The 26,713-nt window shown below is 38.9% G+C and overlaps 1 protein-coding gene across 6 annotated transcripts in view; it reads right to left on the bottom strand.

The window, feature by feature from the left end:
* SIPA1L1 (signal induced proliferation associated 1 like 1) overlaps positions 1-26,713 on the bottom strand; it is a 206,620-nt gene that overhangs the window by 143,116 nt on the left and 36,791 nt on the right. The gene's annotated exons all lie outside the window — the stretch shown is intronic.

Raw genomic sequence — 26,713 nt, 5'->3', positions numbered from 1 at the left:
TCTTCTTAGTGAGAACAGAGCAGCTCAAGGAAGTCTGGAAGGCTGTCTTCTACCTTCAGGCTGTAAGACCTCCAGTTAGACTAAAGATATTAGGAAAGAAAAAAAGCTAGAAGAGCACAGAGGACTGTCAGAGGACACTGCTGCTGCTGACATCAAAATTCACAGAGAACATTTATTGTTTGCTTTTCAGACACTAAGACATTCAGGAGTTTCTCAGAGATACGCTACTGACAAGGAAGTAGGCTGAACTAGTGAAACCTTTTTACTTTCTCATACTCTTTTGTAGAATAGCTCAGGTTGGGGGAGTGTCTGGGTTTTCCCATTTTATGCATTTTTTCTCTCAAGGGTAGACTAGAAGTCTGATGCAGATTTACAGCCTGATACAAAGTTAAATACCTTTGACATCATAATTACACAGTATCAATCAAAATTAGCACTGCTGCATTAAGTTCATTAACTACTCTGCTGCCATGTCAACAGGAGTCAATTACTGGAATTCTTAACATTTTTCTCAAAAGTGGTAATGAAACAAAATTTCATTTAAATTAATTTAATGGGAAAAGCCGCCTTCTGACGTTCACAACATCACTCTCCTGAATTATGTCGTAACTCTTCCTGATTATTCACAGCCACCATGGCTTACATATTTCCATGCTGAGGCCAGTTTTTCTAGCCTCTAGCTTTTCTACAGTGTGACTGTAACAGCACACAAATGGCTTTATGTTTACTGTTACTAACTGCACATGTAAAATACCTACACAGAGAGGATGCTGCCAAGTCGAAAGAGCTCCTTGTCTATGAACTAATGCTTTTGTCCAGACTTGGACTAACTGAAGTGAAACACTGAGTTTACAGAGCACAACCATGAACATGTGAACTTTGGACTTACTCCTGGTAACAGTAAGCACTTTAATGCAAGGAATGCAAATACATCAGTTTGTAATGAAGAAACCCATATAAAAATACCAGGAGTCCACTTCCCCCCCTTACATTAGGTAATGACCCATTCTTCATACTAATATTACTTCTTTAAAAGTTAGGTTTTCTCTTCATAAAAGTCATTCTATTACTTTTCAGCCTAGCTGTCACAGCTAAGCTACAAGATATGGACAGCATCTTACATCATAGAATGAGTTACTGCTGCCAAAGAAAGAACTAATAATCTGTCTGCGGCAGAAAATACTGGAGAAACATTTAGGAAGGGCAAATTCAACACAGAATTTGCACATTCCCAATTTGAAAACTCACTGCTTTCCATTCTGCTTTCCCATCCCTTCCCCCATGTATTTTTAATCCATTTGACTACCGTTAAAAGAAAGACTGAGCTGGTGTCTTAATTGACTCTGGAATTTTAAAGCTGTTTGTCAATAAAAACAGAGGAAGCACCATAGAGAATATGCTGCTGTTAGGATGCTTTCACAGGCTGATATGTGTTCAAAGTGCCTAGCAAATAAGGTATATACCATTAAATAAAATGTAAAGAAAGGGAAATCAAGGCAAGAGAAGGACAATGAGAGCCAGTCATCCAGCAGCCAAGCATTCATCAAAAATATTGGTCTTCCAGCTTCTAGCACCCATAGCAAAGGCCAATAATAATGACTTCTCTTTATATAAAGGGTTTTCAGCAACACTTTGATAAACTGATAATACACAAAATCAGCTACACAAATTAGGTGTCCAAAACAAGAAGGCAAAGAACTGCCTAACAGAGAACAAAGTAAAAGCCATGAAGTGCCACTGAACAACACATGAAATCACATTTGCCCCATCCTTCACAACATACTGCAATACTGCAGAAGCTCCACTACTTGACCCTTTACTACAAAAGGCATTTCAGCCAGGAATATCCAATTGTAGATTCTGGTTACAGTGCACAAATGCACTGTGAGCATCACTTCTATGAGCCTCCAGTCCCCTTCAGAGCACACCAGAAACATACACCTTCTACAGAAGGAAGCTTCACAGTAGAAAGTTGTATAGACGCTTACTGCCTGTAAAATTCACTAAAAGAGGTATTAACTACATACTATAGTTTCAAAATATCCAAGATAATATGAAAAATTCCACTGTTAAGGAGAATTTGTCTTCAAAAGCTTTGAAACTGTGTCAAACTGAAAATCCAAGTAATCTATAAGTTTCACACTCCATAAATTATATCTTCTATCCCTAATTGAAAATTCAACTATAATAACAAGACAATTCTTTAGCTAGAAAGCTTTTTACATATGTAACCAAACTTCTGCTCTGCTATGTTACAAGCATCCGCTCAAGGAAAAAAAAAAAAATTCATCTACAGGGCCTTTGAGATAAAGCAGAACTCATTATTTCCATCCTACTGAAAAAGCCAGAAGTAAGATATTCAAGATATTCTCTCTTGCAGTTCACAGGAACTGATAATCTGTTGTTTTATAAGACACAGGCACCTTACATCTCCATCCCCATTTGATTCACTTGGCAGACCTGGTCATTACCATTAGAGTGGAAGTTTCTCCGCCCATTCAAGGACCTTCATGCTTTTTGCCAGATTAAGAAAACATTTAAAAGGATTCTTTGTTTGTTTCCCCAGGAAAACTGCAAACTGTTTTGTACTCTTCTCAGTAGACAGCTCATTTATCCACATTTCAAAACAAACAATATTTCATAGTTGTCCTCTTGGTCACACAATGCTTCAGGAACCAAAGTATTCTTCTGTCTGATTAGACAGTATCAATATTATTACAATATTATTACATTAAAAAAGTTTTGTAAAGAATTTATTGAAAACACGCAGTCTAGAAATTTGACCACATGTCTCAAGCTCTGCATAATTCAGACAAGCAATTTTACTTGTCTGCTTTGCAATTTTCCTATTAATGAAAATAATATTTACCTCACAGGAGGTCAGAACGATTGATTTCCATGAAGAGCTTGAATTTAAAGCAGAGGATAATTTGATAGATCTCCAAGGAGAAAGGGTGAAGGAAAAACAAATTAGATTTTATACTCAGTTTCAAATGAGAAAATATTTGAATTGCAGCAGAACCAGCCACAGAATATTAGTAAAATTGCACATTAAAAAACCCCTCAGTGCTAATATAATTTCTCTCGAACTGCATGCCCAGCCATGAACAGCAGCAGACTCTTCAACGCCAGATTTTTATCTGAACAGACAAATTTTGGAATCTGCCTTGATTCTTGTCCATTTCAAAGCTGCTGCCATTTCATTAATAAAAGGAGATGTTACATTCTGGGAACGCGATGCTCATTTATCCATGGGAAGAAAGTGAAGAGAATTGCAGAACACTGAGTATAATACTTTTAATAAACCCCAACCAAAAGAGAAATATAGGAAAGTACCTTGTGAATCCAGAGACTATTATTACAGCTTACTGTTATGAACCCATGAAAGTTCATTCCCAGTTTCAGCTGTTCAACTCAAGGCCAGAAAAATTACCCAGTCAGTGTCAGTGGACTACACCAATACTGACCCTGACACTAGATCCGTAACCTTTAAAAGTACCATGGTCTGAAGCCAAATGAATAATTACAAGACGCAACATTGAACCCAAGTTAGGAGATGGAGCTACAAGGAAGTCAGGGGTCTTTTGCTGTATTTTTGGACTGGAAGGGGCCTAAAATAGCACACTTGCTTATCTACAAATGCTGCAGTCAAAACACTTTGTAACTAAAACCCTAGGATAGAGAGAAACATACACTGCTGAACAACTCACAATTTTATTGTAAGAGGAATACTAGACACTCTTGTTTCTAATGAAACTGCAATTCTAGGAAACAAACTAAGGAAATTATTTATATGAGAAATCAGATTATGAAGAAACAGAACAGTAAGGCTATCCATTCCTAATGAAGTACATGAAACACTTCCACGTGACCACAATCTGAGATTCTACACTTCAGTAATAGTTCATTCATGCTGGGAAAAAACATAGAAATACAAGAGCAGAAGAGTGATTTAATATAATGACAATGTAAGTTTTGTTTATTTAGATGTAAAAAACCAGAGTTTATTTTTCCTTTACAAAAAGATACTCTTTAAGGAAAGTTCTCCAGTGTTATAAACTGCAGACCTCCAGCACCAGGCCAGTGTAATTGACCAAAAAATCACAGAAGTTGCAGAAGCTACAGATGTTAAAGAACATAAAACTAAAAAGGGTGTGTGAAGAACGTAACACTGGCAATAAGGGAGTCTGTGGTTTTTTTCAAGCCACAGAACCATGGAGGAGGAGGTGCAAACACCTCCACCAGCAGCTGCACTCCTCCAGAAGACAGTCGTGTTGTTTTCAGCAGCTCAGCTCAGCCACAGAAGAACCCGACTCACCCAGCCAGAAGCACCCACTATCCACATCCAGTTCTTTATCCAGTACACTCTGTGTGTCAGAGATTTCCATTAAAGAGAAAACTCTAATCTTCTGCCGGGCTAAAAATTTCAAATGTAAAAAGAGAATTAGTAAGACAAGCGTAAAACCCATAGATACTGCAAATGAACGTTTCTTTTTCAGTAATTTCACAATCCAAATAGCATCTTCTGCTTTAGTCCATTTGAGTCATAATCCACCACAGTCAAGAATCCGTAGGAACACATCAATTCTTCATCTGCTACCCTATGTCCTTTAGTGCAGAACATAAACACTCTTCTAAATAAAGGCTTTGAGAAGAGCCTGTCTGAGTAGTTCACCCAAATAAGCATGCCAGCAAAGGCTTATATTCCACCAGTTGAATGTGAAAATACATAGTGGCTATAAATCTCGAGGGGAAAAAATTAACACGTTTTTCTTTAGTTTTTCATAGAAGTATTTGCCCATTTATATCCAACAACTGAAAGTTGCACAACTCAGTGAGCTACAGTAACAGGAGAGTTAGATGTCAATGCTGTTAGGTAGAAGTTATGGACTCCACATGACATTCCTTCAAATACATAGATAAAGGAATGTCTCAAGCAAAAAAAAGTTATTCTCTTACACCAAATAATAACAAACCTGAAGTCATTCTGAAATGCTGTCCACATCATTCTCAGCTAAGAAAGCTTTCCTGGATGCCTGAAGTAAAATCCAACAAGCTTTACTTAAAATTTTTCCATTGCAAGAGAGCACACAGACAAAGCTTCAAACTGTTTTACAAATAGGAAAATGTAGAGAAGACCAGCTCAGATGCACTGTGGCAATTTGAATTACCTAACAGCATTTTATTTTCCCTACACATTTGGAGACCCACTATGAAAATCCATAGGGTTATATGATGCCACTGACAGTGTCTACAAAGAGCCTATGGCAGGTCTTAAATTGTTTTTATCCAGTCTTGACAATATGACAGCATCATTACTACAAACACACAATGATTGGCTTCTGATGGACTTAGGAAAAGCATGGGAAAGAAAACATTACTAATACATTACATGGAATTGAAACAATCTAGAGCAAGAACACAGGGCACAACCACATTTTTAACAAATCCTGTTTATAAAAAAACCCAGACGTACCGTAAGTGTCAGCCGATCCCAGAAACATCCTACTAAGGCCATACAGGGCCAGTCAAACCCATTATAAAGCAGGTACATGCTGCTGGCAGGGGAGGGGCAGGGCTCTCTTCCCCCTTCTTTTGGAGTGTTGGCTTTTGGCAGGATTGATCCCTCAACGCAGCCCACCCTGCAGCTGCACACATCTTTAAGTACAGGAGGTAGGAAGGACCAGCCAGGCTGGGGGAGTACAAAAGCACCATCTGCCCTTCCAGAGGCTACATGGGCTTGTACCAGGCTGGTGTAGCTGCCCCCCACACCTTGAACTTCCCAGACAAAAAGTTCTCGATTTTGCTAGGAAAATATAGATCCCATCCAATACTGCTGAAACAGCAATTGCCACGAGAGGGCTAAGCTCCAAGACACACTAATGAAATATCTCATCCTATTTGCTTTACTAATTACGTCACACTAATATTCATTGCTTTGAGGAAAAAAAAACCCCTGAACTTTAGCTGAAATACCAATTTTATCAGGTACAAACATACTTAAAATCTGTTAATACACTCCAATATTAGGCTTGGATGCACTTTTAACTCTTATTCCAAGAGATTCAGCAGAAACATTTGAAAAAAATTTAGCAGGTGACTGATGTAAAGGGAATGGAAGACGCATTTCTGCAGCCCTAATGTCCCATAGACTGGAGACAAATCAAGCCCAGACTGGAGCACTCTGTTAATGGACCTTCTCCTGACCTGCAGCAAGCAAATCCTACCATTCCTATGTACCACGGAGTTATAGAGTATCCTGAGTTGGAAGGGACATACAAGGATCACTGAAGTCCAGCTCCCAGCCCTGCACAGGACACCCCAAGAGTCACACCCTGTGCCTGAGAGCAATGTCCAAACGCTTCTTGAACTCTGTCAGGATGGTGCTCTAACCACTTCCCTGTTCCAGTTGAGCCTGTTCCAGTGCTCAACCACCCTCTGGGCAAAGAACCTTTTCCTAATATCCAGCCTAAATCTCCCCTAACATAGCTTCATGCCATTCCCCTGGATCCTGTTACTGGTCATCAGAGAGAAGAGCTCAGTAGCTCTCCTGACTAAGTCATAGCCTGCAATGAGGTCTCTCCTTAGTCTTTTCCAGGCCTAACAAGCCAACTGACTCCAGCTGCTTCTTATATGGCTTTCCTTCTAGACCCTTCATCTTTCTACCCCTCCTTTGGATGCTCTCTAATAGCTTTGTATGTTTTTTATATTGTGGTGCCCAAAACTGTCCCCAGCACTCAAGGTGAGGCCACCCCAGTGCAGAGCAGAGCAGGACAATCCCCTCCCTTGCCCAGTTGTTCTGATGTACCCCAGGACAGGGTTGGCCCTCCTGGCTGCCAGGGCACTGCTGACTCGTATCCAACCTGCCAGAGACCAGGAGCCCCAGGTCCCTTTCCACAGTGCTGCTCTCCAGCCTCTTGCTCCCCAGTCTGTCCATTGATCCAGGGTTGCCTCATCACAGCACTTGTCTTTGTTAAAACTTTGTCCATCTGGTGATTGCACAGCCCTGTGATTTGTCCTGGTCTCTCTGCAGGACCTCCCTGTCTTCAAGGAATCAACAGCATCATCAGCCAACTTACTCAGTATGCCTTCAAGTCCTACATCCAAGTCATTTTTGAAGATGCTGAAGAGAACTAGGCCTAAAATGGAGGCCTGCAGAACCCCACTAGTGACCAATCACCAACTTGATGTTACCCCATTTACTATAACCCTTCACTTTTTATAGACACCCACAGAACTGCCCAGTTTCAACTCCAGTTGAGCTTCGGCCACACAGATTTTCTCCCTACAGTGGCAAGCAGCCCCTCTGTATTCCTCCCATGACAGCAGACTCTGCTTCCACTGGGCATACAATTTCTTTTTTTTGCCTGAGCTCTAATCTTCTGATCTATGCTCAGCCAAGCCAGCCTTCTGCACTGTCTGCTTGATTTCCAACATTAAAAAAACCTGAACTAAATTTTAAGAAAGATCAGAAACTATAATCTGGCAATTACATTAACATTTTTCAGCTCAGTTTCAAATATTTGCAGACCACAGCATTACTGACATGTTAAACCAAAAGATGTTTGGGCTCCAAAATAAAGAGATCCACTATCCCATATCTCACTTCAGCGTCTGGGTACAGAATAATTAGCAGTTCCAGTTTGGGCTTAGTAAACAGAAAGGTTACACTTGAGAAGGATATGTTTGCAAAACTGAAGACATGTATTTTTACACTGTTTTAGAGGGCACTACATACTTGGTTAACATGATGGCCTAAAAGGACTTCACCACCACCACCACAGTCTCAAGCACCACAGCCACGTAAAGCCAAAGTGCGAAGGAAACAACCCCACTGCAGAGGGGGGACACCACACAACAAACCCATGTGCAGCACAGGATTGCAATCACCGTACAGTACTCTAAGATGCATAAATTTTTAACACATTTTGAAGAATTTTACAAACATTCTCTGCAGACAGATTGGTTGCACACTGAACACCCAAAATAGCTGGTAAGATACCCGAGAACAGCTGTCAGTAATAACACAAAGCTTACTCTAGAGGAGAAGGGACTCCTATCATGCTGCTCACTCACTTCTTTCCTTACAGTACAATAGAGTCTCAATTTACAGTCTTAGGTTGCTTTCAACACCAACATACCTTGATCATAAGTATTCCTCACACTTCCCTGGCTTTTTGAAATATTTGGGTTTTAACAAAGCCAAAGTAAGGGCCTTTCCTCATATCAAGACTCAACAAATGAAAAACTCTCCTATCATCAACCTCAAAAGAAAACCCACCTGTTACCTGAGTGCACTTCTTTAGATAGGAGTGTTTGCTTTTGGGCAAAAGAATGCTCCTTGTAATCCCTGCACCAGGCAGCAGACTGCAGACAGTTTCACTGAGGAGAGGGCAGGAATATCAACACTGTACAAGGCTCAAAGGAAAACTACCTTCACCAAAGCGTGCCACCAGGATAGCACAAGCTCACAGACTCAATCTTCTCACTCAAGCATGTCACACTTTGAGTTAAGCAAGTGATAAAAATAAATCCCAATATGTTGCAAATCAAATCTTAACTAACTGTGCATGGAAAGAGGAAAACTATTAGAGCACATACAAAAGGACCATTTCAGGAAAAAAAAATAGCTGTAATTTATGAACATCAGACATAAATAATGTCAATGTGACTAAAAGAAAATAGTCCTTGAAAATAAAGGTAGCCTACACAACAACAAAAAAACCCTTCAGATTCATGATTTCACCACTCAACACAAGTCCTGAAACCTTTCCTCCCTGCAGAAGGCAGGGAGAAGAAACTCCAGAGACAACTGTGAGGCTCTTTGGAGGACCCTACCCTCTAAGCAAAACCAAGGCAAACTATTCCAAGTCAGTTCACACCAAGAAAAAACATGCTTAGCTTAATGGAAGATTAATTTGGCTGTATGGTAATGAACACAAAACTCTGGCAATTGAGAAAACATTACAGGAACTCTCCTCTTAGAAATTGTCTACTAGCCTGTGTGTGCTGTGTTTACATTTGAATTTCCATCAAGCCAAATTCTGGTTCACATTCACTAATTTACCAAAAATTGTGCAGAGATCTGGAATGAAAGGGAAAAAATGGGAGAACAGCAAGATGCCAGACCCATTACTTAAAGAAATTACTGCCTAAAGCCTCCTCATTTTTTTTCAGAATTTTTTGTGGACTTGAATAAATTTATAAATACGTCCTTATATCTGAGAAATACAGCCTAAGGATTTCCAACAATTTACCTTTAACTACAGTTGTTAATATTTTGTTAAGCATACTTATATTCAAAGCACAAATACCACATGGCAAGACTCAGAAATCTATTTTTTGTTTTTGCAGCTGTATTTCTGTTAGGCTTATTTCATAAACCATTTGTTTCTCAGTAAAATACATACATAAGGGCATATGTGCCCTTAAACAAGCTCAAGTAAAAAGTTCCACCTTCCTCCTCTTTCCTTTCAGGCCTGAGTTGGCAGATGGTCAAGAGGATGTTTACAGTAATAGAGGATGTTTATTAACCAACTTTCATACGTTAGAGAAGCTGGTGCCTTAATAAAAACATTCGACAATGCCTTTTAGCAACCAAACTACTCAACTGAAATGCATTCAAATGTATTTTAAAAATACTTGGGAAATACTGATCCTGAACTCACACCTGTAAAGCTGCTTTTTATACTATACCTCTGTGGGTCTAAATCCCCAAAATACAACCTTCTTTCAACCTCTGTCATATTTAAACACTCCTGTAATTCACAGCAAGTTTCAACAACTCTTATGGAGTAAACCATTTCCAGCAACTCAAAGGTTTGAGAATGAAATATTTAAGAATTCCTGGTTGTTCTCAGACTACAATTTTCATTAAGCATCCTCTTTTTACCAAACTTTCATTTTGTCTTCAACTTGTTAACCAGGTCACAAGTCAGAATTGCATAAAATTAACCAGGCTAACCACAGAAACACAAAAGCTATGTTATCATACTGGATTTGCATGGATTACAGAAGACATTGTTCAACCTTACAAGCCAGGACTAATCCATACTCAACATGTAATTTCCTTACTGGAGTCTTCAAACATTCCTCCTTACCATCCTTTTGTGAAGAAAAAATGATGCCACTTCAGAGACATAACTGAGATAGGCAAACTGAAGGTCAGAGGCACTCACTGGGCATCTGTGGCGCTCTCAGGGCCTCCCCAAGGCAGCCAACCCACAGCCCAGTACCATACTGCTCCTGGAAGAAGCAGGAGCTGCAGAGGGCAGGAGTCTTGGCTTTTCCCACTCGCTGAGTCCTTTCATGTTCTGTCATCAATTGGCAGCTGATGATGTGGTGATCCAGATCCACTGAGAGCCAGCTCAGCTGGAACCTGACACATCTGCTCTGGCAGGTTAGCTCTGACAGAAAAAGCAATTGCCACTCAAGTCTGCTGAATGCCTCTCAGAATTCCCAGACTAGCAAGGGGCTATATGGAAAACTGCAGAGGATTACAAGACCTCAGTTTTCTGCATAAATTCAGACTGGATTAAAATTGACCAGGGAGCTACAATATTAAACATCTACACTTCTGTTTGTCTTTTTCCAAAGCTCCTCTTCCTCTTGAGCATCTTTACCATCCTATGTCCAGTGCCACCTAAACCACCAAAGTGAATCTGGTTTTCAAACAAGATCCTCTTCCATCACCCCACCAGGGCCTAACGGAGCACATCCAACCATAAAGCAGGGCTTAATAAAAATGCCTCTCACGCAGAACAACAGGATTCTGATCCACATCACTCAATACAGACACTGCTAGTTCAGAATTCAGGAAGGGAGTGGTAGTACTGGTTATAAAGGGCAAATAAGCATTTCTCAGATTTGAGACTGCAATTGATTGCCTCCACTCCCCCATACTTGTTCTTTTAATCAGCAGATCCAGGAACTGTAATACATGAACTAAGACTTACTGCATACTGAGTTGACCATTCACAAAATGACTGCTCACAAAACTGTCTACTGAAGACTTTCGCCTTTAAAATGGACATTAAATTGCATTTTAGCTGCTAAAACCACCCAAATATTAATTAATTTTGTACATTTTTGTAATAACTATATTAATATATATCTAAAAGGAAATTTCTAAATAACTTCTAAGCTTAATATTACTTTTAAAATAAAAATAACATCTATAGAAAACTACCAAATAATGATACAGGTGACATTTTTAGCAACTTTCAAATTGGACTGTAAGTATAGCTGTCACACACACACAACACACTAATTGCAAATACCTAATACATTTTGCTCTAGGGAACAAATTCATGTTTTTAAAACACGGGAAATCAAAAGCTTATTAAGGATTTTTAATTGTCTGTGACCTAGACAAGATAACTAGTATACTGCTGACTGGGTATCGTTCTTACTGATTGAAATACCAGTAATTTCCCTGTAGACCAAAGCAGATCTTATCAAATGACTACTATGCCCTGAAGAGGTCATAAATTTGTAATGGTATGCAGTGACTTGATACTGTATAGGGGGAGAAAGAAGGTGGAAAAAGAATACACATTATGTCAGTGAATTGCAACTTGCTCCTGAACAGCATGCTATCACCAGTTTCACCAGCAAAGGACAGATGAAACAGGTAAATGACTTGCAGGCTTCCCTGGGAAGATACACAGCTCTTAAAGTTTCCATGCAGGTCACATCATGTCAACTTCCTAGTATACAGAAGACATTATCAGTTCTGAAGTCAGTGACAGCAAGTTACATCTTTTAAAGAGTGACTTGGTTTTACAAAGGGAACCAAATACCTGCACATTTCAAGCCTTGTAAAATAAAGAATTGAGAGCACAGCTACAACAGCAACACAGATACAGAAGGCCACCTTGGCAGCAGATGCACTGTATCAGAGATACAGAAATCTGAAATATGTTCCATGGATCAAAATATATACTCCTGCATTATGTTACTCCCATGTTAGGTGTTCACGGCATCTTATTCCAGCACAACTGGCCAGGACAGAGGACTGGATTCCAGGAAACAGGCAGAGATTGTACATCATCCAGATAGAAGGGACACTTTGGGGCACACTAATATGAGAACTACTTTTAAAAAGTCATCTAAGAAACAGGGCATTAAAAGATATACAAAATGTCACCACTGTGATAGAAGTTACAAATCCAGAGTAATCAAGGAAAAAAAATAGGTTTCTTGTAGGTGCAAAGGCTATAGCACATACAAAACAAACTGATCCCCAAACCTTTGCATTTTTCCTATTTTATTCCTTATACTTCTAACCTTTTGCCAAATGTTTCATATCCAGTGCTTGCTGATGAAACAGCATTTGCTTTATTCTGGTTTCAGGGCAAGAAATGCAGGGAGTTAGTGTTAAGGGTCTGTACCAAGCACAAGAAGACACCAGATGAGCTCTGTAAACTCGAATACAAACATTGCCAAGGAGATCCATGTACGCTGTTCTGGTTGCTCGCTGTTGGCAAGAAGAATGCTTGCCCTTCATGCCAAGACAAAGGCTGCAGCTCAGCTGTGGTCTCAGTTCTTGCTGGAGGTGAAGCGCTCAGTATATCCTGCGGGAAGAACATTGTCTAACTTCGCTGTTCTGGAACAATCATGCTTCGCTCAAATACCTTTTGTTTACATTTGTAAACCCACATATAAAAATATTTATACACAAGATGCTGACAAGTTGGTCCAGGAACAGTGGGTTATTTCCAGTTCAGATTCTGTAGACATTTCATTCACAGCTCTCATTTGTGCCCCATGGCCATTCCATGTGGCCACTGCTGCACAAATCCATTTATACCAACCAAGCTATTCTCACCACGTTTCAAACTACAGGTTGGTCAACTACCACTTCACCACTGAAAAAGCAAAGTTTCTTCCTACATTATTTTATTTCTGAGATCCAAAAAAATTATTTATAAATAGACTTTTCTCCAACCCCGCCCTCCCCAATTTTTTTCATATAACCAAATATTCATTACATTGACTTAAGTCCATGCTCCTATCTAGTTTTATCAGATTTCCTCAAACATGAATAAAACCCACAATGCATCTTCCTTTTTACCTAAAGCATAAAACAGAAACATTCAGAAAGTGACTGATTTCTGAAGTGCATTGTAGGACACTGCTGTAGCTCATTTATAGTTTCCTTTTGGGAAGGTGAAAGAAGGGAAATAATTATTTGAATTCTCATGCAATCCAATCAGTTTGACTCAAATATGCGCATTAATACAGCCATTACTGTCAAAGCAGGGAGAAAGGCTAAATATCAGCAAAAAGTTAAATCACACAAAATTATTTTGATATCAGGCTGATTGTGTCATTCTAATATTTAATCAGAAATGTAGAAATCATATTAATTCAAAATGCATCCTTCTGCCACACAGATAATATTCCTAACTCCAAACTCCAAAAAAAATGGCATTAGAGGAGCTGGTGATCTTGGTCTTTCCTCCCACAAGAAAGCAGAAAAATCCTAGAACTACATCAGAATGCTAAATCATAGCAGTAAACACCGGATTTAGTGGACTTTGCAAGCAACCATAGCTTGATGTCAGTTCTCGAGAGCTGACCAGAAATGAAAATAAAACATACGAATACATTAATGTCTATGGGAGTTGAACAAAGAAAGGAACAAAATTGTTATTACTAACTAAGCAGAGATAATTGGGGACTTTGGTAAACAGTGGTAGATAAGGAGTAAACTTACAACCAACTTAACATGGAACTCCAGTTATGTTGACTAACAGAAGTAAATCAGGCATGTCACCCTCCCTGGTTTTAGACATCTGCAGGAAGGAAAGGGGTGCATTTACCAAAATTACTTCTAGTTGTGTAAGACTGATATCCACACCTCTGGAGCTTTCCACCTACCACATGCTGATCTTGCCACTACCCACCAAGCCACTGAAGTGAATACTGCAATGTAAGCCAAGCAGGAATATCTTAACATAAGAAAGAGATAAGAAGTGCAAAGAAACAGTTCTGCAAACTAAGCTCAATGAAGAAAATCTTATCCGGTCTCAAGGGGGCTACTGGAGCTTAAAGATCAAGTATTTCGGTACACTGGAATGCTCCCATAAACACCTTTCTTTGAAACAAGTGCCTGACCTTTCTTTGCCTCCAACTTATAACCTGCTACATGCTGTCACCTTAAGAGCTACTCTGAGCTCAGAGTAAAGACGAGAAGCCTGGAAAAAGCAGGTTCAGCTGGAGGAAGCTGAAAAACAGTACACAGAGAGCCACTTGCTATGTAAGGCTAAAGACAACAAAATCATAGGTAAGTTCTACTGCTTTTAAAAAAGGCTCATAAAAGGTACACCCCAGGAAACAATACTTACTTTAAAAAGACCTTTACAAAAGGTAATGTTTCCATGTCTTTTGAGAAAAGGATATGCACTATGGAAAGCTTTGTACTGAACCTCTGATAGAGGCAAACAACAACAAGAATTGCATGTCTGAACATAAATTAAAGGTTCTTGTAGGATTCTGGCTTTTGTGGCTGGAAGAACTGGTCACTCAGCTCATGCAAGATTAAAATGAAATAAAAGCGTCAGGTACAGATAACCTCATAACCTCTCTGCTTTGCAACAAGAGAAGGCAGTGCCACAAGAGGCTTGCCAGTTGTTCTTCAGCGTCTCAGTAATGTCTCAAAACCTGAATAGAACACAAGCTTCTAACAGGTCTCACGCTGGCTTCCTCAAACAGAACATATTCAGGTAATTTTTCATTGCTGAAACTTTAGGTAACAATGCTACTACTACTTTAAAACATAATATAACCAAAATTTTTTAAAAAGCAGTCCCCCCAAATGCTTGAGTAATTTTACTTACAGCAATACTCTTGCTGAAGTTAACTGGACTGCCCACAGATTAAGTGCCCTCATGTTGTTACAGGTGGGAACTAACTCTAGCCTCACAGCAGGTAACTTATAGGAGGAAAAAAAAAAAGTACTTTTGGTAACTTCTCCATAATCTTAAAACAAGTCAGTTGGGAAAAAATTTAAAAAAAAAATCCAGAATGGAACACATCCTTGCAATATCCCATCTGCTCATGCATTCGTCTTGCACAAGTTGACTCATTCATTATAAGCAAATATTAAAGGTGACCACAAAATTATCATATTGGAGATTGACCATGTTAAGTATGCACTGTGTAAAACAGATCCCAACCTCCTCACAAAAAATACCTGCAAATCAATGGACAATAGGTAACAACATGAATATCCAACTTGAGAAAACCCTCATCAAGTTTTATTTTGCAAACCTGGTCACAGATATTGTCTGAAGCACACCTTTAACACATTCACTTGTTCTTAATACATTGTGTACTAGTTATTCCTGGCTTGTAATTCTAGCTAAACTTTGCTGCTGACTCTTAAGGTAAAATTAAAATTTCTGCTAAGCTACAAATTGGAACGTATTTTTAAAACGGATTAATTCTTTTTCCTGTTTGGCCAAATGAAAGCATCTTTGCTTTTGGTCAGCCCTAAATAATTACAATATTATCAAATATTAGGAATTTGGAACGACTTCCAGATGCTCTACTCAGGCAATACTACCTGAGGAAAAAGGCTGCCATTTTATAGCTAGAAATCAATCAGATAATTTACCTAAATGAGTTCTTCCTCTTTTCTCCACTTCTACTTACATTGTACTAACACAATGGTATTTAGTCACATGTGACAAGAAGTGGTATCAGAGGTATAGCCAAAAGTATATTTGCAGGACAAAGAAAGTCACATTCACAAAATTAACTATTTCAGGTAAACAACAATGCATCAACAGGTGTGCAAGGAATAAAAGAGGCATTTATCTGCAACTGCTCTGCAATGTTTTTTCTGCATTGCCAACATGATTGAATACATAATCACTCATTCCCTCAATACTAATGAGCTCTGTATAATACATAAAAATATTCCCAGGATGTCCCAATTCTCTAAGAAGGCAGAGATTGCGCAAATTGTCTATAGAAATCTGAATGTTCTCAAAACTGTGGCTCTACTGGAAAACACTATCTGTAAGAAGACACTTTGAGCATAAAACCTACCTTTTCAATTTTTTATGCTGTTTTGTTTAATCTAGAGCAGGAATGCAAAGTCTCTTTTGACTTGGTGTATTTTCAATATAATCTGTTTTCAATTTTTTCAAATGAGAAATGCATTACACTGATTTCAGCTACTTCATTTAAAGCATTGGTGGAAAACTATGTCCCAATCCCAATTCAAAAAACCCACATCTCAGGCACATTGTTTCGTTTTCCCCTTATAAGCATAAGATTTTGGTAAAAAAATACTAGTAAGTAAACAAATTGGAAATGAAAAATTTACAGTGCAATCCAGGGAAAACATCACCTCACCCTGTCTAAAAAACAGCTTATGGTAGGTTTTTCATGAGAAGCTAAAACCTTCTAACTTGTTTTGACAATAAAAGAGTTCTTTTGTAACGGCTAACCAACAAACAAAGGAACATCCCTTTGCCATCCAAATCTCTCCTGGCTGACCTTAGAAATCCACTAGTTATACCAGTCCAAATGAGCACTGCTCTTTTTTGTGTGAAAACAACTTCTTAAATAAGATGAAATTTATTAATAAACAACCTATTTTCAGTGATGCCAAGCTGCTACTGATCCCAGGTGTATGTTCAGAGACAAGTATTGGTCCGCTCGTGTGGCTAACACGGTCTCACCGGGATCACCAGGGCAGTTATTTGCTCTGGCTCTCGTATGCACAGCTGCACCGCTCCCTCTTCCCTCCTGGCTGGCAGCTACACCCAGCCCCGTATAAATAAAATTTAGCTAAATGTCACTGTAGTTAATATTCTGAAGTTTGGGTTTGCTTTTTTGTTTTGGGCTATTTTACCCTGGTAATTGATTCCAGACTTTCCATTTGTAGAAGATAACTACAGTTTCCTTTTCAGTCCTGTGTTCAAGGCAGCTAAGGGTACAAACAGATGAGCTGGGAGATAATTCTTCTGTTCTAAGATAAACTAATGAAACATCGTGAGTAGGAGTTACAAAACCCCAGATACTCCCTCAGCATACACTCTGGGTGTGTCCATCACATCAATCAGACCTGGCACTCCCTATGGTTGCAGTTCAGATTCATGAGCTAAACTGTTGTGGTTGGATGGAAATGAAGAAATAGAAACTGCCATATTCATTTTTCTCACGTGACCCTTAGAAGATTTTGTAGCAAGACGGAGCTATAGGATATGATGAGTGAGTGCTCCTAATAATTGCGCCAGAATAAGTTCCCTCTGGTGTACTCCAGAAATGGAACATACAAGGCACAGACTGATCTAATATGGGGTTTGTATTTTCTGATCTTGACTCTCAAATAACCAGTATTTCATTGAAGTCATACCACATCCACTTAGCATGGAACCTATTTAGTATGTTTTAGAGTAAACAGATGAGTCACTGAAATCATCACATTCTTTGAGATATTGTGCATTCCAAACTCCCTTCCTGTCCATGAGAAGAAAGCAAACAAGTCAAAGAGATGAATAAATATAACTCTGGACAAAAATAAACCCATGGCTAAATATTAAGTGCCTGTATTTCACTCTCCTTTTAGAAACTATTTCTCTCAGAATTGAGATTTAAATACATATTAAAAGGTAACTGCTGTGGTCCTTCTAACATCCTTTACATCAAAATACTTATATCAGTATATACATGAGAATTATAGTGATCAGACTACAAAAACACAGGTAAGAGAAACAATCCAATAGATCTGGATTGTGAAAACCCAAAAATGCAGGCAAGTTAATGCTAACTAGTTTGAAGCCTTCATATTCTTTCCATGCTATCATACTATGGATGATTTTAGCTCCAGTATCACTCATGTTTTTGCCCCAATTCTCAGAAATCATGCTTTTCTTCACTTAGGAGTAACCTACATGTGACCTTATTTTGCTCACAGTCACAACCCTATGACCATTCTGCTGTACTATCGTAGATTTCCTTCTCCTGTGGCCATTTCTGCAAAACCTCTGAAGAGGCCTTACAGAGCAGTAAGCAAGCTTACTCCTGCCTGTGCTATTGCATCGTTTTATCCCTTGTAACAATTATGTAAGAGAACACACACCTGGAGAAAAAAAATGCACATGCAGACTGCAGAGGAAACAGCAGCATTCACTGAAAAGAATGACAAAATGCTTAGAAATTACAGAACTCTTTTAGAAAAAGATCTACAATCAGCTGCTCTAAGGTATAAAGACAAACTGGGTTTGGAGATACTAAAGAAAAGGGATGGAGTTTCTGTGCTTTGGTCTTGAAGACCTTAACACCATACGGCTTTAGTTGTTTGAATTGGATACTTTCCAAAACTGCCAGTAAACCACCAGGTCAGTCTAGCCCCCAACCCCAGCACAAATATAAATGTTTGAGCATTTAGCCCACAAACAATTAGTCTGTAGACCAAGCATACAGCCCATCCATAACAAAAACAAACCAAAAATTTTTGAAATGCAAGTATATGCAGGTACGTTTCCACGAGAGATGGGAATTCCGTAACAAGGGTATCACAGGGAAGCCCTTCACAAGAGATCTAACATTTTGATATGCAAGTGCTTTTATGTGCATTTCAGTACAAGAAGATTTTTGAATATTTCCTAGAAAAAAATTTTGCCAAAATGGGAAATCCAACACAACACCTTTATATTTTAACGTGCATCTTAACTGACTAGAAAAACTGACTAGAACACTCTAGAAGACGTTTTCTTAATTAAAACTAAATTGCACATTTCTTTTGCAGTGGTGTGTCCAACACTAACACAAAGGACTGCAAGAAGTCTCGACAATAAGAAACTCACTGAAAAGAGGGGAGAATTGACAGTTTTGAGAACTGCCACATTTGGAAAATGACTAAACCTCTCTTACAAAGGGGGGGCATGGGGATAAAAATCAAACTGAGGACTATTTTAAATTTCAGACATCCTGCTTTCATGAAAAAATATATCACATCAAACAGACAGTTTTACCTACTACAGGATCAATTAACAGTTAAAGACTTAATTACCAGCAAAGCTTCTTTAAATTTACTGTCTACATCTCTGGCTTCCAAAGATACATGAAGAGATGGGAATGCAGTGCCCAGTATTACAAGCTTAACAAATCTATAGAATGTGGGTTATAAAAACTTTTGTAATACCGAATTAAAGACAGTGCTTAAGAGCTTTGCCACAGTCACTTGTAAAAGACCAGCTCTAGAAATGAGGTAATGGTGTGATTAAATCTTCTTGGTTATAGACAGACAGGTTCTTTCACCTTGTAAACAAGGTCTGAATCCAGGCTTGGACACCCACATCTGGTCACAGAGGAGATCTGCTCTCTCCCATTACTTAAGTTTCAAAGCCTCACATGTTTCCTGGACTACAATTTTTCCCCACAATATGAACTAATAGCTCCCAAGAACTACTAACATTAAATTTACTGCCAAATTAAATATTGTTCCTCAGCTCAACAACTGCCTTTCTCTTGGAATATTTCTTGGCTGTTACCATTGACACAGTCACACTTAAACAGCTCTGCAATCTAGACAATCTTTACTGTTCTCTGTTGCAAAGGATGCAAAGTCTTTACTATTCTCCTCTGTTGCAAGGGCCCAGTTTACACACAAAAATAGCAACTGTTGGGGTCCCTCCCCTGCCATGGAGCCCTGGGAGAGGGGCCCTGAGGGCACAGGCACGGGGCTTCCCTGCCCCTGCTCAGCCTCGTTCCCATGGGTTGGTTTGTGTTCCCTGCGCGGGCAGAAGGACCCTTGGTCCCGTGACTGGAACAGTTCCTGGGCAGAGCTCCGGCCATGCGGCTGGAGAAATAAACATCTCTCTGAAACAGCTAGCAAGAATCTGTCTGTCCATATATATTTCCTTTCCACGGGACTCCTGGTTTGATATATGCGTGTTGCAGTATCCCCACTGCAACAAGCAACATACATGAAGAGTCACATGTGACTTTTAGCATTAGGCTAAGGTTAAGAATGGCATTATGTTGGAGCAATCTTCAACTTGAGCATTATAAAAATCAAAGAATAGGATACATGTCAAATAGCAGAATCATTCTTCAATTTACTGCAAGCCCTTTTCTTCTAACCAACAGACAACCCCTGCTGGGCAGGAACATCCACCAGTCTAGTCATTCCTCAGCAAAGTACAACCCAAAGAAAGAAGCACAGCCTACTGAAATTGGTCTCAATAGTGCACTTTGCTGGGACACAAGAAGGAAGCCAATTACTGGGAGTTCACAGCTGGAATGCCACGGTTTTCTACATTGTCTCCAGCAGCGTCCAAGTATGCTCTGGCCACCAACCCAGAACGCAAACTTAGCAACTTAATATTGCTCAAGGGCCCCTTCTGTTTTGTAAAGAGAAGCATAGTACTACTAAAACAAGACAACTAGATTTTCTTTTTATTTTTCGTTTCTTTAAATTACCAAATGTTAGGAGCAATCACCCAAGGAATAGCACAGTATTACGACAATGACTCTTTCCAGATAAGTACGCTTAGATTGAAGTTGAAGAAACATTTAGTGAATAATTAGGCATATGGTTTTTTGACATAAGCAGTCTTACTTTGGCTGCTCCATCTCTTTTCATTAGAAGAGAGACAAGCATCCAGGAAAGTTTCTAGATGTAGTCAGATGTTAAGTATCAAAGTAAAAGGGGAAAGAGGACTAGTAAATTTGGCAACTATGACTAAAATAAAATATATAGCCTGCATTTTCATATATCATAAGAAGAAATACATATTTTCATAATAAATATCACATACATCTTGACTTACCAAAAGTAAGGAGAATATGAGGTAAAGAATTAAATGAGTGTCTCAGGTGAAGTGGAAAGAGTGCTAGAGTACAAGGAATCCTTAATCTTGACAAGTCATTCCACAGGCAATCCAAAGTCAACTACTCCATTGTGTCTTTCCATTCGTGCACTGTTTTGTACATAAAAGGATCTGGTGTGACTTTCATTACCAGCACTGAGCAAACCAATGAATTCTAAGGTTCAGTCCCAGCTGCCTTCTCCACAACTCCAGTGGATCCAAAGGTCTTCTAAATCTGCATCCCAACAAGCAACACTACAAGAGGTCCAGAGCTATTCAGTTCTCACAGACCGCAAGAATACAGAAACAAAATGCCAAAATGAATACAGAGCAACTTGTTTCCTGGACTGGACAGGAACGTGGAACACACAGCTACAAGCTGCCTAGAGAGTCTGTAGAAACTCTACCCCTGGAAACAGTCAATACTCATCTGGAGAAAGTCCTGAGCAACCCAGATGAACTTCATCCTAGCATCTGACTAAATGACTATTAGTGGGCCTTTAAAATCATTATTCTTTCAGCATCTTGAACATACTCAATTTCAAATGTCCACATGATAGAAATATATTTTCAGCAAGCCAAATCTTTATACTAGCTGGACTGTGAGTAAACTCATATATAATTACACTTAATAATCTATTTGATTTTCTTCTATCAACACCTGGAAAAAAGCAAATTGGACTTTATCAACCAAAACTGTTTTAAGTTTATTGCTACAACCATTAGTTATAAGTTTTACCACATCAATGGGTTTTCCTAGCTTAAAGTTACGGCATTTATTAACAGATACTTTCTTCTTTAGACAACACCAGTATACATCCAAAAAGCAAGACCAACATTAGATACAATCTAATTAATATAAAGTGTTGATCAAGATATGAACAGAAAAAAAGGAAATCTAGACTTCTTACTTTCAGGCTCAAGTCAAGTGATTTCTATCACAACTAATTAGAAAAGAAACCATTCCTAATTAATTTTCTCAGCATTTACTGTATTATAATTCTTCATTACCAATGAAGCATACATTCTGTAACATGCAAAACAGAACAAGACCAAAACAATTCTGGAAATATGACCTCTGCAGTGAAGCTTTATGTCAAATGGGTACCTTACTCCAGTGCCAAATCACAATACTATTTTAGCATGCAACTATGAATAAAACTCTTTCTTTGCCTTGATGTGCCACATTTATTATGACCATACACTTCAGCTCTAAGCCATACAAAATTACATTCAAACTGCAAATTCATAGGAACAGCCCATCCCAGAAGAAAAAGATGTTTTGACAGTGTTTGCACTTCCTCTTAGATCAGATCAATGTGGTTGCTCTCAAACCTGAAGTAAGTCTTGCAGCCGAATGAGTGTGGCTGTGCCACTAGGCAGAAGCATTTTGCCTTCTAAAAAGAAAACAACAGAAAGCAAAGCCATGTGAGATTTTGAAGAGTATCCATTCTGAGGATCCTAAGAACAGAACTATGGTGTTCTTTCTCCAAGTTGGAATAAAAGACCAGAAGAGAGACAGGACAGACATTATAAATATTTAAAAATAATTACAATTTCAGAAGTGGAAAGGTACACGGGAGACTTTGAAAACAGTCTGAAAAGGAAGTGTTCCCCCCATCTGTGATTCCCAGCACATTTAGCTTACCTTTATACATCTACCTGTTGTGAAGAGATGCTAGAAATAAGAAATGCTCTACTGGGGGTCTTCCTATATATCCAGAGAATGGCACAGCCATCCTAAACAGAACTCACAGTTAAGTAGATGCTTTTAGCCATCAGGAGCAGCACAGAATTTCACCTTCCATTTCATGCATCAGTTATTACCTCTCTCCCTTTCCATGGCATAGCCATTTATGGCCTGAACATAGGGTGTGTTTGTATTTAAAAGGCTCTTGTGCTGAAGGCTCATTAGAAAAATGTTTTATATTATGTCTTAAAGTTTCAAATCACTTCTTTGAGCACCAAATTAACACCACTGGTTCACCTTCTAAAAACATATAACCTTATTTTCAAATCTCAAATGAATTAATAAAACCAAAGACTCTCTTATTTGACAAAGCTAAATTTACTGCATAAACCCTTGTTCCCATGGGTATGAGAACGAACTACAATAAATGGCCATTCCACTTGGCATTTCAACCTTCACCTTGACCATTAAAGCACAGAACAGAAACAGCAAGGATGATGTGTTACTTGAGAAGAATCTTTTTATGGGACTTTTGGTTCAATGAAGGATTTTCTTCATGTATTCTATTTCTAAAAATCCAAAAAAGGGGGCTGAAGAGCCAGTTAATCTTATTTCTTTCAGGTGTCAGCTGAAATGAGGGGGAAGATTTGCTTTCAGCTTTGAACAGCTTAGCTTGCAGGTCCCTTCCCGAGAGAGGCTTGGCTATTACTCAAATCCACCCCATTGGCAATGATGTGCCCAACTACCCCTCAATGTGTCAATGAAATACAAGAAATGCATTATGTAGTCACACTGGCAAACATCAGGAGAAGGATGTGTATATGAATAAATACAGCACATCACAATTCTTTCTTCTGGTGAGCTACAAATTCTCATGTAACAAGTTACGCTGCCTGTCAAAGTGCAGTCAGTCTTCAGCCAGTCAGGTGGTAAATTAATGCGTTGACATCACATGCCATACAGAATTCCACAAAAAAACCCCACCACCCTCCAGATGATTTAGACAGCAAAGCGCACAAGGGTTATGTCTGAAGAGTCACAAAGCAATTAAGTAATGTGAACACCATGCTCAGGATCAATAGCTACATGAAACAGATTGTAGCATAAAAGTATTCAGTCTTTTTGTGAAACACAGTACTTAGATTTTTGGAGTAAGAGTATCAAAACATTCCTCAAAGGACATGAAAATTCTCTGTGATTGTGATTTTAAAGCACACATAGTAAGAATTAAACACTATTAAATACTCCTATTACCACAGTGCATAGCAAATAAAATAAAAATAGGACTACTTTGTACTAGGTGCAGAAAAAACAAAGCCAGTTCCTGAGATAATTACCTAAACTACTTGTCATACTGCAAGCATTGGGCAATTAATATTGAAACTGTGCTCTTCTGCCAGAGGGAAAGATGCCATATAGTTAAGGATGTACAAGTTCATCTTCTATTGTGCAATCCTTGTTTGGATCGCTTGTTTCTATCTGATCTGCACGAATTCTATAAAGTTATTTAATTATGCAGTACGCAAATCTCCATATTTCAGTTGGTTTAAGCTCTTGCAGTCAGAACCCAGGAATTCATCGTCTCCCTAGTAACACACCTGATCCAGAAAAGATTCAGGCACAGCAACACAGGCAGGCAAAAGCAATTTCTGGAAGCAATTTTAAAAGTACCTTACCTACCAGCAGAGGAAATCTGCTCCAAATGACTAAATTCACAGCCTCGGGCTTTTAAGGGCCCTCCAATCCAATCATGTTCAGAAGTGCATTTCACCAATCTTAAGCCAAATACCATAGGCATCATTGCCTGGCAATGGTAAAAACCAAACTAAACCAACTTTGTAATGACACCAGGAGCCGTGTTAGCAAGGAGTTACCCAGGGCTAACTCGAGGCACCGCTAGGAGCTACCTCAGCACACTGTAATCTGGTGGTCCCTCAAGCAGCACTGCCCAAATGGACCATGTTGTGGGACAGTGCCATCCTCTGCCCTGGCTGTTAAGCATCATTGCAGCTCCAACTCACAGCCCAATTTCCATACCAGAAGCAGCCATTTACCTCACATCCCATTTCAGGATGGCCCCTGTATAAACACCAATAAATACTGCTGCCAACATTCAGACAGAACACATTCAAGTCCTTAATGTCTCCAGACTTCATCTAACATAACTGAGAACAGGGAGGGAGAGCAGCTGAGGCCAGGGCCACCATGAGATCAAATGCCATGCAACTCATTATGACACCTGAAGATAGACTCCTTCAAAGCTAACACCTCCCCTGAAAAGATGCAGCAGGACTGCAACACATTCAACACATCCAACAGCCCTCGGAAGTGACAGCGCCTGCTTCTAGATACGAAGTTTGAAAAAGAACAGGAACAAGAAATACGGAAAAAATTCAGATGATTTCTGCTTTGCTGTTGGGAAGCCTTGCCACTCACAAACTCCCTAGCAAAACAGATGCTGCTAAGGGGTTGTTTTTATATGCAAATATCTTACCTTTAATCAGTTACAACACATCTTCTAATCAAACTCTGTCCTAATACTCAAAATTGAGCTTTTTTTTTTTTCTAGAAAAAAGAGAGATTCTTTCATCATCCAGCCAATTAACAGAACTCTATTTTTTTCTAAGACAGACAAAAAGAAAAAAAGAAACCTTCCTTCCCAACAACCAGTATACAATTTCTCAGCAAGACTCTCTCAATTCAATTCTATTATTCCAACTGAGGTGTGGGGGAGTTTCCCCAAAGAGGGTCCAGCAGAGTACCTGTGAAAGGCAAAATATTGATTATGACCACCATTCACGATGTGAAAAATGAGCTGTCAGAAGAACATTTAATGAATTAGTTCTACAAACACATGAAACATGCCCTTTTCAAATTCCAATACTCTGAGTATTTACAACCTCCTAAAATCATCCCAAGGGCCAAATTATTTTATAAGATTAATTAGTGAAAAATCCCAGTGAACCAATTTTTAAATGTATGCAAGAATTATAAAGCACATTTTCTTCCTTCTACTGTAAGTAGCAGCTGTTCTATTTATCTTTCAGGCTTTTTATTACACACTGGGAGTGTTTACACACAAACTTTGACAGAATAGAAGAATGCATTTTGAAGAGACTTAAATGAAAAAAAAATGAAAAGACTGTGTGCTTTAACAGTTTAAGATAAGCATCAGAAAGTAACATCTAAAAGCAACAATACAGAACTTTCATGTTTAGAGCTTATCCCCATAAACACTGATGGCTAATTCCATTTAACTAGAGAAAGAGAGGTTACAGTTTGGGAAAATAACAGATTAGCCTACACTTCAACAAAGTCACCCTTTGAATTTTCAAATACTTATATTTCACCTCTACAAAGACTTCCCTCTACCTGTTGCCATCTCACACACAGTCCCCTCTCTAAGGCACTACCGCCTGCAATTAAGACACAAAAATCACATCCACCTGGCAGTCATTTGGCCAAGTGATAAGCACTGAAATTCCTGGCGGAAGAGCTTCATGGTTGTACTGCTGCACCTCAGTTAAGCAAAATACTCTGCTGGCCCCAGTACCATGAAGGTAGGTGGCATTTCCTTAAAGTTACTGCATAATTTTTAGATATATCTTTTATCTATATATATATATATATATATATACTAGCAAGATCTAGCAATATTTAGACAGCTGTTAACCGTAACAACTGAAAAAAATAACGATAATGCCAGACCCCTGAGTTTGCAGGCACCTGTTGCAACAGAGCTGTAATTCCCTCCTCTCAATGCTTCAGCACTCCTTCCTACCACCCTTTCTTGGAGAAGACATTTAAAAAAACCAATCTGAATGAAATATCATCAGTTAAATATACACACCTGCCCCCAAACAGATGAAGTCAGATTAATCATAGCCACATTACCCAAGAGTTGGGTATCACCACAAGCCATAACCTGACGGACAACTTATTTCTCCTCCACCCCATCTTTTTGAGTTATCTTTGTACTGGCCCCAGCTGACCTGCACAGAGTCAAGTCAGACCCAGACTAACATCATGAGAAAGATGAGATACAGGAGTAGTAGTCATGGCAGGGTTTTCCAATTCCCTCATAATGTTGTTTGATATGAAATAGATAAATACTGGATTCTCGGATATTACCTAACAAGTATACCTGACAGACTCCAAAAAGCACATAACATATAAAGGAAAAAGGGAC

Source organism: Corvus hawaiiensis, chromosome 6, assembly GCF_020740725.1.
Source record: "Corvus hawaiiensis isolate bCorHaw1 chromosome 6, bCorHaw1.pri.cur, whole genome shotgun sequence".
Taxonomy (NCBI): domain Eukaryota; kingdom Metazoa; phylum Chordata; class Aves; order Passeriformes; family Corvidae; genus Corvus; species Corvus hawaiiensis.
This window is presented reverse-complemented; position numbering and strand designations above follow the sequence as displayed.